Source organism: Stegostoma tigrinum, chromosome 24, assembly GCF_030684315.1.
Source record: "Stegostoma tigrinum isolate sSteTig4 chromosome 24, sSteTig4.hap1, whole genome shotgun sequence".
Taxonomy (NCBI): domain Eukaryota; kingdom Metazoa; phylum Chordata; class Chondrichthyes; order Orectolobiformes; family Stegostomatidae; genus Stegostoma; species Stegostoma tigrinum.
This window is the reverse complement of record NC_081377.1, coordinates 23,700,904-23,717,137: the sequence shown is the minus strand read 5'-3', so window position 1 is coordinate 23,717,137 and position 16,234 is coordinate 23,700,904. Positions and strand designations below refer to the sequence as shown.

Genomic DNA, 16,234 nt, shown 5'->3' with positions numbered 1-16,234 from the left:
ATGGACCAATGACCCATTAGTTATTGATGACGAAGGCCTTTTACCTGCCAATGATGATGTAACTGGGTCCTAGGTAGCTGAACAGGTGTGAATGATTGACAGAAGGTTTCAAATCTCCACTAGGGAAAGAGCTGCATGGGCAGCATGGTGGCTCAGTGGTTAGCACTGTTACCTCACAATGCTAGGGACCTGGGTTCAATTCCACCTTCAACAACTGTCGACGTGGAGTTTGCACTTTCTCCCTGCGTCTGTGCAGGTTTCTGCTGGGTGCTCCCATTTCTGCCTACAGCCCAGGGGCTGTGGAGGCTAGATGGATTGGCCATGTTAAATTGCCCATAGTGTTCAGGGGTGTATTGTTTAGGTGTGTTAGCTGAGGTATAAGGTTACAGGGAAAGGGTTGGGAGATGAGTCTGGGTGGAATGCTGTTTGGAGGGTTGGTGTGGACTTGTTGGGACAAATGACCTATTTCCACAATGCAGGGATTCTGCTTCTTTTCTCAACTGTAAAATCACCTTAAACCCAGCTCATTATTGACCTGACAGCTACTGCAAGCTGTGGCTCTTAACAAGTAAGCCAGAGAATTTGTAAGTGTGAACCTGCCACCTGTACCTTCTGCAGGCAAGTTAAAGTATCTGGAGAAGTAGAATCAAGTCCGAACAATCCAAAAGGGACACCTCTGTGAACCCTGTGAACAAGGACCATTGAACTTCCTTCCCAGTCTTTTCCTCTGGCAATTATACCGTTGTTTTTTTCCTGTTTGTGCCTGTATGTATGTTTATAAGAGGCTTTAACAAATAGAAGCATGCGTTGAAGATTCATAATTGTTTATCCAAAGCTAGAATTTATTTGCAACAAAATAGCCATTCCTGTTCACCCTGCTCCATTCTTTATCAACCTGGGTCTTGCATGCAAGCAAATTGGGTCTTTTTGCATATTCTTATAACTTTTATGATGACTTTGGAAATAGTGGGGCTTGATGTCCAGTTTTGACTTCAACTACTATTTCTATTCATAGAGCACTTAGTTCGGAGACATCAGTTAAAGACAAATTTTAACAAATGCTGCCACAAGAAAACAGTTGAGTTCAAAGTATTGCATGTTTTCAAGAAGGAGTTAGATATAGTCCTTAGAGTCATAGGGATCAGGGATCTGGGGAGAAGGTAGGAAGAACATACTGAGTTGGATGCTGATCACAGTGAAGAGCAGAGCAGATTTAAAGGGCCGAATGACCGACTCCTTTCAATATTTTTGTTTCTATGTCCCAACTCTTTCTTCTCCATCTAAATAATCAATATAAATAGAGAAAAAAAAGCATTGCTGGCCATTCTCAAAGTTCAAGCTGGCACTGAAAAAATGATTAAGTCCATAATCAACCTTCACTGAAAGAGTGGAAGAGCCAAAGACCTGTGGCTAATCACCAGCACGTAAAACAGTGAGACAGGGGAGTTGACCATGCTTCTGAAACAGTATGAATGATCAGGGACAGCAGTTTCATACAGATCATGACAGAAAGTAGGGTCAACAGCTTCTCTAATAAGACAGAGAAGAGACAGCAGCTTCACAAAGACAGCAGCAATGCTCAATAAAGAAACCTCAGCCAGCATCCTTATCCAATAAATACGAGGTTCTTACTCCCAGTGTGGACAAGGGCTCAGACTGCCTGCAAGATGAGCGAACTGGCCAAAGTACCTTCGTGCAGAGTGCCATTCAAGTGGGACAGAAAAGAGAAGTGTAAGAGTAACAGGGGATCATATGTTTAGGGAAATAGACACTGCTCTCTGTAACAAAGACAGAGTAACAAAGGCTTGTTGCTTACCTAGTGTCAAGGTATTGGACCTCTCTTCTGGGCTGGAGAGGAGCGTGGAGTGGGAGAAGAAGAATCCAGATGTTGTGCTGCATATAGATACCAACCACGCAGGGACGACTAGGAAAGAGTTTCTGCTGAGGGATTACAAGAAGCTAGGAGCTACATTAGAAAGCAGAACCACAAAGATAATAATTTCCAGCTTATTACTTGAGCCACATGCAAATTGCTGTGAAGTAAATAAGATTAGAAAGGTCATACCTGGTTCAAAGATAGGTCTGGGGAAAATGAGCTCTGAGTCATAGGACACTGGCACCATTACTGGAAAAGACGGGTGAATTGTTGAAGCAACTTTATTTGAACCATGCTGGAACCAATACAACCAACTCAGATCCTAGGCCAGGCTTTAAACTAATTTGAAGTTAAGGTGCAATTGAAGGGAAGTTTGAAAAGTCAGAAAGAAACAAGACAGCAGAGGTGTAAGATAATGAAGAAGCAAACAATAACCAAAATATGACAAAAAGGGACAGACAATCTCCACACTAGAAAGCAGCACAAATTAGTCAGTAATAATTGTAAAATATTAAAGCTTAAAGTTCTTCAGCTGCAATCACACAGCATTTGTGACAAGTCAGAGAATCCAATGGCACAAATGGAAATAAATGAATGTGACTTGATATCTGTTATGGAGACATGGTTGCAGAATGGCCAACACTGGGAACTCAATATTCAAAGGTATTTGATATTTCAGAAGAATAGACGAAAATGAAAAGTAGGTAAGGAGATTTATTAATAAAGGACAGTCCAGAGCAGTGGTGAGTACACTAGACTAGAATAGCAATTTATTGTCAATTGTACTTATGAAAAAACAGTGAGGAGTGTGTTAGTCACCACAATTTGGCGCCATTTTAATTCCAAAAATTATAAAAAGAATTAATTGAGTCTGTGTGAGAATAAAGTTCACCTTTTGTTCTCTCCACAGCAATCTGGGTTTATGGAGTGGCCCTGAGGCTGCCAAAGCCAGGGTTTCCAGACAGGATTCACCACACTGCCACTGCCGAAGCCACACTGAAGCCATTGCATTGCTGCCATAGCAAGGAAGTACAGGCCAGACACACCAAGTCACCACCTGAAGCTGCCACATTGCAGCCCCAGTCATGAGGAATGAACCAGAACCACTGTACTGCCACTGCTGTAGTCACCGCTGAAACCGCTGTGGTGCTGGCAGGAGGAACGGATCAGACCCACCAACAATGAAGTCTTCGATAAAGCTGCGGCCACTACAGCCATGAGGAACGGACATCCAGAACACCACAGTGCCACTGCGGGCCTTGCATCTGCCTTCCTCCACCACAGCCACAGAAAAGGAAAGAATATGGCCAGCCAGGCAAGTGGGAACATATGGACACAGAGTCTGTATACATTTTCTATCCTGCTGCCACCTCCATCTTTTGTAGTGATAAAGGTGCAATATATCATGATGTGGAATCAGTTTTGCTGCAAATAAGTAATGGCAAGGGAAAAAAGTCACGTGTCGGAGTTCTCCTTAGGGCCCAGAAGAGTTGTCTCACTATTGGACAAAGTAAAAATCGGAAATCATGGAAGCACGTAAAAAGGAGACTACAATTCCCATCGGGATAATTTTAATCTACATTTTGACTGAAAAAAATCAGATAGACAAGTGTAACATGGAAGACAGAGTTATAAAATGACATTACTTCTTACAGTAGTATGTTGTAGTCCCTACTTATTTTAGATCTAATAATGTTTAACAAGGTAGGAATAAGAGCCATAGAACCCCTACAGTGCGGAAACAGGCCATTCAGCTCAACAAGTCCACACCAACTCTCCAAAGAGCAACCCACTAAGGCTCACCCCCACTACCCTATCCCTGTAATGCTGCATTTCCCATGACTCACCCACATAGCCTACACATCCCTGAACACTACAGGCAACTTAGCATGTCCAATGCACCTAGTCTGCACATCTTTGGACTGTGGGAGGAGGCCACAGCACCCGGAGGGTGTCACATGAGGTTGAAATCAAATCCAAGTCCCTGGCACTGTGACGCAGCAGTGCTAACCACTGAGCCACCATGCCGATCTTCCATTAAGGGTCCTCTAGTGGGTACTGATAACCACATGGTAGAGTTTCAAATTTAATTTGAGGGACAGTTATTCAGGTCTCAATGGTATCCCCAGCTTAAAAGGCCAATGAACAGAGGAATGAAGAAACATTGACTCACATGGGCTGGAAACAGACACTAAGCAGAAAGATGAGTAATGGCAGACATTTAAAGCAGATATTACATGACACCCAGCAAAGATTTATTTCATTAATAACAACTCAATGAAAAGATGGTCAGGGACAGTAATCAATCGCAAACTAACACATCAAAAAACAGCAACAGACCAGAAGATTAGGAATAGTCTGGAACCAGCTCCAGATGAAAAGAAGGAGTAAAAAATGATAAAGTAAATTAACAAGAAATATAAAACATATCCGTAGAGGTTGTATGGGTGTATAAAATGATATTAGCTGAAATGTGGGACCCTTTGAGGAACAGGCTGTGGAATTAATGATGAAGAACCAGAAAATAGCAGATAATTTAACCCATTGTGGCCTCCTCTACTTGGGGAAAGCAAGCGGAAGCTTGGGAACCACTTGGTGGAACAACTACACTTGGTTTGCAATAAACAACTGCACCTCCCAGTCGCGAGCCATTTCAACTCCCCCTCCCACTCCTTGGACGACATGTCCATCCTGGGCCTCCGCAGTGCCACAACGATGCCACCCACAAGGTGCAGAAACAGCATCTCAAATTTCTCTTGGGAACCCTGCAGCCCAAGAGTATCAATGTGGACTTCACAAGCTTCAAAATCTCCCCTCCTCCTACTGCATCCCAAAACCAGCTCTTCGTGAGCATAACCTCCATTTACTGAGAGTTGTACAGGTTTTCTTATTGAGTGGCAAGAATGTCTGGTCATACTAAATATACAGCATTTCCACAACTAACCTTTGTTATAATGTTGCCTGAAGCTGTTCTTTTACCAGGCTGATTCATTAGACAGATGAAGGTTGCAGGGTAGCCTATAGTTACGCAAGGCTGTCTGACTGCAGCCCCCGTGGCTAACTTCAAGCGTGCATGCCGATTAGCGATGGCAATTTCAGAACTCGATTATTTGAGGTTGTTGGCTTGCTAGCCAAGCTGGTTGGTTATCATACAGATGTTTCATCACCATGCTTGGTAACATCAGTGTGGCCTCCAATGAAGCGATGCTGTTCTACTCTGCTTGGAATTTATATGATCTGGTCTGTTAAGTTGGGTTGTGTCAATTCTGGTTCAATTTTTCATGGGTTTGTACATTGGATCTAATTCCATGTATCTGTTGATCACATTACCGGATGAAAACCAGGCCTCTAGGAATTCCCGTGCATGTCTGTGATTGGCTTGAGCTAGAATAGGATAGTATTTGCTAACAACAGATACCAGAACAACTTCATCCACAAGTGTCTATTAGATAGACAACACCAAGAGGGCACAGTACACCCCAAGACACTGGCCATATTACCCTATGTTAAGAGCATATCAGAACTGACAACAAGACTCCAATGGCCACTAGGAATCATGGTGGCACACAAGCCCATAGTCACACTATGACAAACACTCACAAGGAGCAAACACTCCATACTCACAACATGCAGGATCAATGCAATTTATAAAATACCTTGCAATGACCGCAATAAACATTACATCAGCCAGACTGGAAGGAGACTAGCCATCAGGATACATGAACACCAGCTGGCAGCAAAACAAGACGACAAACTTCCCCTCATCTCAGTGCACGCGGAAAATGAAGGCCATCAATTTAAATGGGATAATGTGACCATTCTAGCTCAAGCCAACCACAGACATGCACGGGAATTCCGACAAACCTGGTTTTCAACTCGTAATGCAATCAATCAAGTAACATGTAGAATTTGACCCCATATACAAGCCCATGCAAAAGTGAGCCAGAAATGATACAACCCAACTTAACAGACCAGATCATATAAATTCCAAGTGTAGTAGAACGACATCGCTTCACTGGAGGCTGGACTGATGATGTTACCTAGCATGGTGATGAAACAACTGTATGATAACCAGCCAGCTCAGTGAGCAAGCCAACAACATCATCCACAATCCGAGCGACAAATCTTCACAAGGACCTTAAATTCTGTCAAAAGCCAGATTTTGCTGCACAGGTATCAAATCATGTGTTCATTACAAAGACAAACTTCTTTGATGAAAATTGAATGCCATTATTGCAACCATAGCTATTTGGGAGTATGGGCACAGCCTTCTTCACAACTTGAATGCTTCTTTGCACCATTTTAAGTGGCTTTAAAATAGTGGTTAATGGCTTTTCAGTCCAGTCTTGTTCCTGCCAAGACATGCTTTCATTCTGTACCCATTATGGGGGCTCTGTCAATTGTCAGCTCATCTAGGGTCATGCATTGTTATTAACGACTATGGATAGACTTAAATAAAATGCACCAATCACTCCGGAGACAGCTGGACTGCTTGGTTCAGCAATCATACTTTCTTGCAGGTCTTCCTCTGTTGCTTGTATTTGCTGTCTGTTTTAATGCAGACATCTCTCTGCCTGCTGGTCAATATTTAGACTGCAACTGGAGTTGGGGTCTGCCCATTTGGAGGGTTGTTTGCCCTGGCTTGAGTGTTGCAGCCTGGCTGCTGCTGGTCACATAGCTTAACGTAATGCAGGTTGTTTCTTGTTCAGATTTAGTCCAGTCACCACATTGTAGGTGTGTTCTGAGATGACTCCAGAGTGGATCCTTACAACAACAATACTCGATTAAATGATAAACAACACGTACAAAGGTAAGAATACACCATGAGATTGTGAGTTGATCTATAAGTTTCTGTTTCAGAAGAAACCTTTCTACAGTCACCCCCATCAGCTGGAAAGTTACAGATGGCGAGTGTGACAGGAAAGCAAGCATTCTGTAAAGGCACTCCTGAGCATGTGAATCAGGTTAAACAAAACTGGGATTATGTATTTAAAAGAAAAATGACTACATTTCCCTCAGGTGAGGTGAGCAGCCTTATGCTGATACTGAGGGATAGTAAGGCTAGTCAAAACTCTACTGCTGGGAAAAGACATGGCCTTCTCATCAGAAAAGTGCAGTAAATGTGAAGCTGCGAGTAAAAGCATCTTGATTAAAGCGGAGTATGGGCCCATCTCCCTCTACCAGCTGTACCGAGAGTGCGGCCTTGTGTTGCGACCAGAGATGGTCGGAGTCATACCTAGCTTACCTTGGATGGGATTGACTTGCTCCATGTGGTAGTTATATCTGTAGCCACTGGAGAGTACCCCAATTCTCAATAGTTTCACGATTACTGATGTTGAATATGATCATTCTTAGTTAACCTCTTGAATTCAGTACTTTTCTCTATGTTTCAACAAAGGCTGCAATGCAGTCTGGAGTCAAATAGTCCTTCTATAACCCAATCACAGTATTGGCAAGCAGGCTAACAACAAATAGATCCCACTGTTGAACAGGTCATTAGCCCACTTCATCACTTTGCTGGGGATCGTGAGCAGACTGTTATGGCAAGAATTGCTGGATTTGATTTGTCCTGCTTTTATGGACAAAACATAGCTTCTGAATTGTGAAGCAGATAGTGTTTTACCCGTACTGGTGATTGGTGAGTCTAGCACAAGGGGACTTGGTCTAGAAGTTAGAGGAGGATCTTTCTGGAAGAAAGTTAGGAAATATTTCTAAACAACGGGTGGTGAGAAATTTGGAGCTCTCTTTTACAAACCACAATCAATGCCACTTTAATTGTTAATTCAAAAGGAGACAGATGTACTTTTGTTAGTCCAAAAGATATAATGGGGTGCGAGATTGAGGTTGATATGAATGATCATATTTTTTATCTGCTTATGGAGGCTGGAACAAGTTTGGAAAGTGGAAATGGAGGTAAAACAAGTTAAAACAATTTTCTTGTTCCTTTCTGCCTCTAAACCACTTTTGTGTGGCCTTTACGTGGATCAGTTTGAGTGAAAATCTCACAAGCACCTCTTCCAAGGGGCTCCTTGTGAGGACCACAGGAAAACTGTATTTCCGTCCAGGATGTTGTGGGCTGGTGAGACCAGAAAAACATGACTCCTTCCACAGTTCATGCCTACTGAGAAACCTGCTGAGGAGTTACGGACAGTCTGCCAGGTGAGTATAACACGCTATGACATCTCAAAATGTCTCAAATGAGATGCTGTATTGAAAGATAGATGTGTTTTTAATACAGTGATGCAAAAGGCTCAGTCCTGCAAAGTAGCTGATCATCACATTCAGCAGCGTTGAATGCCTTGATACACATGAGAGTACTTTTCCAATGGAGAAACTGCCATGATACATTCAAGAATGTGTTGGTAAAATCTCCTGTTGTGTTTGGTTTTGTAATTTACATGTATAGGCAGCTCTGGCTTTGAAAATAAAGATGACACACTGTGTAGCATAAAAAAAAATCGAAGTATCTGCACGTCAATGAATGAATGAATAGGATGCAATCTGTTTTAAAACTGAAACGTAACACCATCTGTTCTTTCAATTTCAAGGCGTTATGAACATAGATACAAACATACAAATTAGAAGCAAAAGTAGGTCATTCAGCCCTTGAGCCTGTGGCACCATTCAATAAGATCATGGTTGATCATTTTGTGTTTTGAATTCTATATTTCCAGCTACTCCTAATCACCTTTGATTCCCTTGCCTAACATGAATTCACCTGCCACTGACTTAAACAAATGTTGAATGGTGACATCACTACCAACTTCTGAGGCAGAGCTTCAAAGTCACACAATCCTCAGAGAATGCAAATTCTCATTTCTGTCCTAAAAGGACAACATCTAATTTTAAAACTATGGCCCCCTAGTTTGGGGCTTACCTGCAACAGGAAACATCATTTCCACATCCAGCTTGTCAAAAACATTAAAAATTTCATATCCTTCAATCAAGTCATCCTCACTTTTCTAAACTCCAGTGAAAGGCAGCCCAATCTGTCCAAGCTTTTCTTATTAGACCATCTACTCATTCCAGGTATCAACTGAACAAACATCCTCTGAATCATTCCCATTTACATCCTTCCTTAAATAAGAATAGCAAAACTGTGCACAGGATAAGAGATGCAGGCTCATCAATGTCATGAATAACTAAAACATAACATCGTTATTTCTATGTTCAATTCCTCTTATAATAAAGAATAGCATTCCAGTAGCTGGCTTAATTACTCTCTGTGCCTGTACACTAATGTGACTCATGCACAACACCCAAGTCCCTCTGCACTTCAGAATTCTGTAGTCACTCTCTGTCAAGGTAATTGTAATCTTATATTCTTCCTGCCAAAGAGTACAATTACAAATTTTTTCCCCACATTATACTCAGCCTACTTTATTTTTGCCTTCTCACTATTAGAATGTAATCTTCTTTGTCCTCTTCACATCATGGTTTTTGATCCATGCTTGTCTCATCTGGAAATTTAGCTACCATGCATTTGCTCCACACATTTCAGTCATTGATTTAAATTGTAAAATGTTGACACCCCAGCACAGAACCCTGCAGGACCCTCCTTGTTACATCCCAACAATCAGAGAAAGACTCATTTATGTATCGTCTTTGTTTTCTGCCAACCAGCTAATTTTCTATCCTTACTTGTATGTTGCTCACGATACCATGTGCTGCTTCTTTGAACAACCGCCTTAAATGTAGCAACTTGTCAAACATCTTCTGGAAATCCGAGTACAGGAAATAACTATTCCCCTTATCCACAGTGCTTGTTACTCCTTCAAAGAACTCCGATGACATGGTTAACTATGATTTCCTTTTCACAAAACCACTTAGACTCTTCCTGATAGCTTTGACTTTTCTAAGTACCAAGCTATAACTTGCTTATTTATAGATTCTAATACCTACCCTACAACTGATGTGAATCTAACAGTTTCCTGTTTTCTGCATCCCTTGTGTCTTGAATAGAAGCGTTACATTTACTACATTCCAGTCTGATGGAATCTTTCCAAAATCTCACGATTTTGAAAGGTTGATACAAGCCAATTTACTACCACATTAACTGCCTCATTTAGGCCCTATGATGGAAACCATAAGTAACTTCCTAGCCCACAATTAATCACTTTGTTCGGGACTGCTTCCCTGATGATTGTAATTTCACCAAATTCCTTCCTTCCATCTCTTTATTTACAACCATTTTTCAGATATTTTTATCCCCTATCATGAAGATAGAAGCAAAATACTTGTTATTTTCATCTATTTCCTTATTATCTACTACTAACTGCCCATTTTCATTCTTTCAAAGACCATCATTTATTTTAGTTACTCCTTTATTTTTTAAATATTTGGACAAAGTCTTGCTCTCCATGTTTGCGTCCTCTACATTTACTTGGCTTTCCATTCCATTGGATGTTATTTACCCCCTAACATTCACATACTAATCTTTGTCATCCTGCAACTATATCTCCATAACGGATATCAGACTGTGTTCACTTACTTCAGTTTGTGCTATCAATGTGTTTACTTTGTTATGAATGTAATGAAATTACGGACACAGATACGTTGGTTTCATTCTTTTTATCTTATAAGATCTAGTTGATGAATTTAGTTTTCTTTCCTTGTCTGTCTATTTCTAAACTGCATTTCCCTTATAACTATTTTCCTTTCCTTCCTTAAATCTACCTTCTTATTTGCTACAAATACCTTTTGCTGTAACAATTTCCTTTGATAGCCAAAAGTAGTATGAATGCTTGAGCTCAGTCAGTAGTCTATTGTCACAGCTGCTGACAGGAATGGCTTAAAGCTTGTAAAGGTTGTAACAACATGTTTTACATTTGGTGTGGTTTCTGAATTTGTTTCCACAATTTAGTGGTCACTTGATTAGTTTAACCTTTTTTCTAGAGAGGCAATTTATTCTTCTTTAATGTTGTCAACTATAGATTCCTGAAAGACAGTTCTATTAGACTCTGGGAGTTGATTGTATTCTGGTATTGTTGTGGACTAGTAATCTAGAGACTCAGGTGATGTTCTCAGGACCCAGATTTGAGTCCCATCAGCTTGTGAAATCTGAATTCAATAAACATTGTGAATTAAAAGTTAAATGGCGACCATGAAACCATTACTGATTGTTGCAGAAATCCATCTGGTTATCTAATGCCCTTTAAGGAAGGAAAACTGCCATCCTTTTCCAGTCTAGCCTGCAACTCCAAACTGACAGCAATGTATCTGACTCCTAACTACCCTCTGAAATAGCCTAACAATCCACTACATTGTACCAAACCACTAGAAAAGACACTGGATGGATTACCAGCATCAAATTAGGCACCAGAAATGACAATGGTGACACAGCTCCCGGGATACAGTCAGGAGGGAGATGCCTAGTGAGTACTCATCATGGACTCTGAATCCCATGATTTCACTTGGCATTAGTTCAAATATGTACACCCACACCCGGCTGACGAATCAGTGCCCGTCCCTGTTAAACACCACTTCGAGAAAGCACTGAGGGTTCCAAGAGCACAGAATGTACTCTGACTGGGAACTTCATGGCCACCACCATGAGTGGCTCAGCACCCTAATGACCAAGATGGTCCAGTCTTAGAGCACATAGCTGTTAGACCGGGTTTCTGGCAGACGGTGAGAGAACTAACAAGAGGAAAACAAAACATACTTGAGATCATCCTCATTAATCTGCCTTCTGCAAGTGCATCTGTCCATGACTGTATTGGTAATCAGCCACCGCACGGTCCTCATGGAACTGAAGTCCTGCTTTCACACTGAGGCTGCCTTAATTCATGTTGTGCGTTACCATCAATGTGCTACATGGGAGAGGCTTCAGAGAGTTCCAGTAATTCAAGACTGCGCAATCAGTAGCAGCAGAAATTAAGTCCAAATCAATCTGCAACCTTACGGTCTCATATATGGACGTACATGAAATAGTGTAGGTTAGATGGGCTTGAGATCGGTATGACAGGTCGGCACAACATCGAGGGCCGAAGGGCCTGTACTGTGCTGTAATGTTCTATGTTCTATATATCTCTGCGTTTGCCATTAGCTTTGAAGCCAAGGGATCCACTCTGGTTCAAAGAACTACTTCCATGCAAAACAGGATAAGCAGCTAGTGATAGACAGAGCTAAGCAATTCCATAATCAGTGGATCAGATCCAAGCCCTGCAGTCCTGTGACGTCTAGTCATGAATGGAAGGCATCATCAACAGTGCTATCAAATGGCCCTTGCTTTAGCAAAAAACTGTTCATGGACACTCAACTTACTTTCTGCCGGAGCCACTCAGCTCCTGACCTCTGGGTTCAAATACAGAAAAAAACATATGCTGAATCGTCCCGAAGGGAGTTGAAGGTGACTGCTCTTGATATCGCAGTCACATTGTGGCAAAACCTGATCGGAGTCATAGCTAGTGTGAAGGAAGATGGCTGCAGTTGTTGGAGGTCAGTTTTTTTGGCTCCAGGACATCTCTGCAGGAGTTCCTCAGGATTGTAATCCATCCCAAACATCTTTAGCTGATTCATTAATGACTGTCTCTCCATCATAAAGTCAGAAGTGGGGATGTTTGCTAATGATTGTGCAGTGCTCAGTACAACGTATTATTCCTCTGATATTGAATAGTCCACATCCAAATAGAGCAAAACCTGGCCAATAACCAGGTTGGAGCTGAAAAGTGACAAGTATTATTCATGCCACTCAAGTGCCAGGCAATGAGCATAGTCACATAAAGAAAATCCAACCATTGTTCCTTAACATACAACGCCATTGCTGTCTTTGAATCCCCCACTAAAACATCCTGGGGCTGCCACTGATCAAAAGCTGAACTGGACTCACCATATAAATATACAATAACTGATCAGAAGCTAGGAAGGCTGCAGTGAGTAACTCACCTACTGACGCTCCAATAATGCTCATGAAGCTTGACACAATATAGGTTCAAGCAGCCCACTACTTTCATATCCCACCCACAAATAAACAAAGAAGCATTCTCTCCCTCCCTCACCAATTTTCAGTAGCAGCAGTGTGCACCTTTCTCCAGATGCACTGCAGAAATTTACTGAAGTTTCTATGATCACTACCACCTAGAAGGAAAGAGCAGCAGATACATGGGAACACCATCACCTGGAAGTTCCCATTCAAGCCAGTCACCACCATAACTTTGTATTACAGCAACATTCTGTATCACTGAGTCAAAACTATGAAAGACCACCCCCCACCCCCGTCGTGGCATTACATAAAATGGTCTGCAGGAGTTCAAGGGGGCAGCTCACCAACACGTTGTCAAAGAATGGCAGTAAATACCTGTCCAGCTGGTATTACAGACAACCCATAAATGAATCAAAAATTACTGCCAAAGGTTTAGGTTTTATTTAACCTGCACTTAAAAGAATTTCCATTGCTGTTGCACGACTCCTGAGGACTGTACAGATAGATGAGTGAATGGCAATGGAGAATACATGAATCCCTGGGTTATCTGGTGGCAAGTGATGGTTGAGTTTAGGATGGCCCTGGAACAGTTCTGAGAGATGGATTAATGTCTACCAGAATCAAGATGTACCTTCTAACTAGCTTTGCTCTACACCTGCCCTTCAGTGTTATTTGTGAGCCATGTTAAACATGAACACTGCTTGGAGGCTCACCTATTTACAATCTATATCAGTGACCCGGATAAAGGCACACAATATTCAGATACGTTCATGATACCATGATACATTGGTATGAAAGCAAGTTATAAAAACAACATAAAGATTCTGCAAAGGGATACGGGAAAGTGAAGTAGAAAAAAATTGGTATATAGAATACAATATGAAGTTATTCACTCTTGGAAAGAAGAGCAGAATGGCATATTTGTTTTTGTTTTTATACAGAGAAACTGTAAAATGCTGCAGTACAAAAGTGTCCTCATACATGACTCACAAAGCATCAGGATGCAGGTTCTGCAAATTTTTGGGAAGGCAAATGAAATGATGGCCTTTGTTGGAAAGGGAATGGGGTATAAAAATAGGGAAATCTTGCTACAATAGTACAGGGATTTGATAAGCCCATATGTAGAGTATTATGTACAGTTTTGGTCACGTTACTAAAGGAGGGACAAAATTAGATTGGAAGCAGTTCTGAGAAGGTTCATTAGGCTAAATCCTAGCATGAAGGAAAACAAAACGAGACATTACTAGTAAACTCAGCAGGTCTGGCAGCATCTGTTAGAAGTAAGCACAGTTAACATTCGAGTCCAATGACTCTTCATCAGAATAGATGAAGAAGTTGTTTTATGATGAAAATTTGAGCAAGTTGGGCCTATGCCTGTGCAGTTTAGAAGAATGAGAGGTGATCTGAAAACATCAAGATTCTGAGGGGTCTTCGAGGCAGAGTTAGATTTTTAGTTGACAGTGGAGTTATAAATTACGGATGCAGGCTGAACATTGAAGTGGAAGCTGCAATCAGATTAGTCAGTGTTCTATTTCTTGGTGGTGCAAATTAGAAGAGGGAACTGGCCAACTCACTCTCCTATTTCTGATATTCCTAGTTACAACTGCAAAAGTCAGGATAATTGGAGGAATTATGACTCAGGGACAGAAGTCCTGTAAGTGAGCAGAAGTTACAAGTCTTACATTTCTCAAACTCAGCCCAAGCATTCCCACTCATGGTTTTGGTATCGTCAGGATGAAGAATGCCAATGATGAATAGGTCAGTAAATTAAGGGAAACTAAATGCCTCCAATGTCTACTCTTTTAGTTTTTAACTGATGGTTTTTTAGTACACTGGATACTGGCAGGTAAAAATCCAGATCCATGTACTAACACTCATGTACAAGGGCAAGGGTTCTTCCCAAAATATTTTCAAACTAAATCTGCTCCTATTTCTTAAATTCTTATGAAAACAGCAAATTTCAGGCTCAAGTCAGTCTTGAGACAAATAAACACTTGGGCAGTCAGGCAAGGGCCTAATTTGCATGTCACACAACCAACATGAAAACTTAGCTCAGAGTTAGGTCACACTTCAGCACAATCACATCAAATCAAAGAACAAGCTCAATGAACTAAATATACTCCTGCTCCTATAGTCCTAATTCTACATTCACTCCCCAGGTAAAGGATTGAATTGCCCACTGCGGGCGGGCTACCAGAAGCCACAAAATTGTGGAGAAGGCAGGGGTGATGGATGTATTTGGCACCCATTAAGCTTAAAGCATCCTCCACCAACAGGGGAGTATCAGACAGTACAGGTGAAGGGGACACAGACAAAGGAGTTGTGTGGGATGTGCAAGGCAGTATGGGATTGCATGGAATGGAAATTTAAAGATGTACTGTTCCAATATAAAACACCAACTGGCTGTTAGGAGGCTGTACTCATGGAACTGGAGTCCTCGCACATGGAGTGAGGGTGAGGGGTCATGGCATCCTGACCCAACTAAACTCAGACAAGAATAAAAAGAAATCACCACTCACTGTGGTCTCAATTCCTTGAATTTGCTATGTTGAGCATTCAGCTGAAGCTCACACCAATCCACCCAGAAGAGACTTTCAGAATGGCGAAAATGTATTGGGGAGATGTCCCTCCATGGCTCCTGCTATTTTCACTTCCTCCGCACATCGTGGACTGGTAGCCCAAAGCCAGGAAAATAGTACTGGTTGCTTTTGTCTTAGAAAAGTCAACTCATTGCCAGGCTTACCAGAATTATTAGATGGATAGCTGATGGTCTTTGACAGATGATGCTCAATTTCACTATAAATTATCAATAGCATAAATTCATGAGAAAACACAAAGCTAAAATGAATTGTCGCCAGTGATCAAATAGTTATTAGCATCGTTAAAACAATGTCAGAGTCCAGGATCACTTAAATACATCTATTTGACATCCTCAGTAAGCAACTGCTTGTCTCATGCTGGACACTTGATTTCTCAACATAATTACAAGTAGTGATGTCACTCTGGATGTGAGTTTGCTCGCTGAGCTGGAAGGTTAGTTTTCAGATGTTTCGTCACCATTCTAGGTAACATCATCAGTGAGCCTCCGACGAAGCGCTGGTGTTATGTCCTGCTTTCTATTTATCTGGTTAGGTTTCCTTGGGTTGGTGATGTCATTTCCTGTTCTTTTTCTCAGGGGATGGTAGATTGGCTCCAAGTCAATGTGTTTGTTGATGGAGTTCCGGTTGGAATGTCACTAGTGATGTCACTATACAGCAGTTAAACACTTACTGATTTCTTATTGGCAAACCATGTTATTTACACGCTTGATTGAGTCTGCAATAGTGTTCATTGAAATTGGTGGAACAATGAAAATATTAGCATAATTATGCATTCAACAGTCAAAATGCAGAAACATTAAACTCTAATAAAGCCATATTTGGAACAAATTATCT

General features: G+C 41.4%; 1 protein-coding gene across 2 annotated transcripts in view; it reads right to left on the bottom strand.

Annotated features, from left to right (window-relative positions):
* Window positions 1-16,234, bottom strand: part of LOC125465121 (calcipressin-3-like) — a 143,105-nt gene that overhangs the window by 124,797 nt on the left and 2,074 nt on the right. The window lies entirely within an intron of this gene.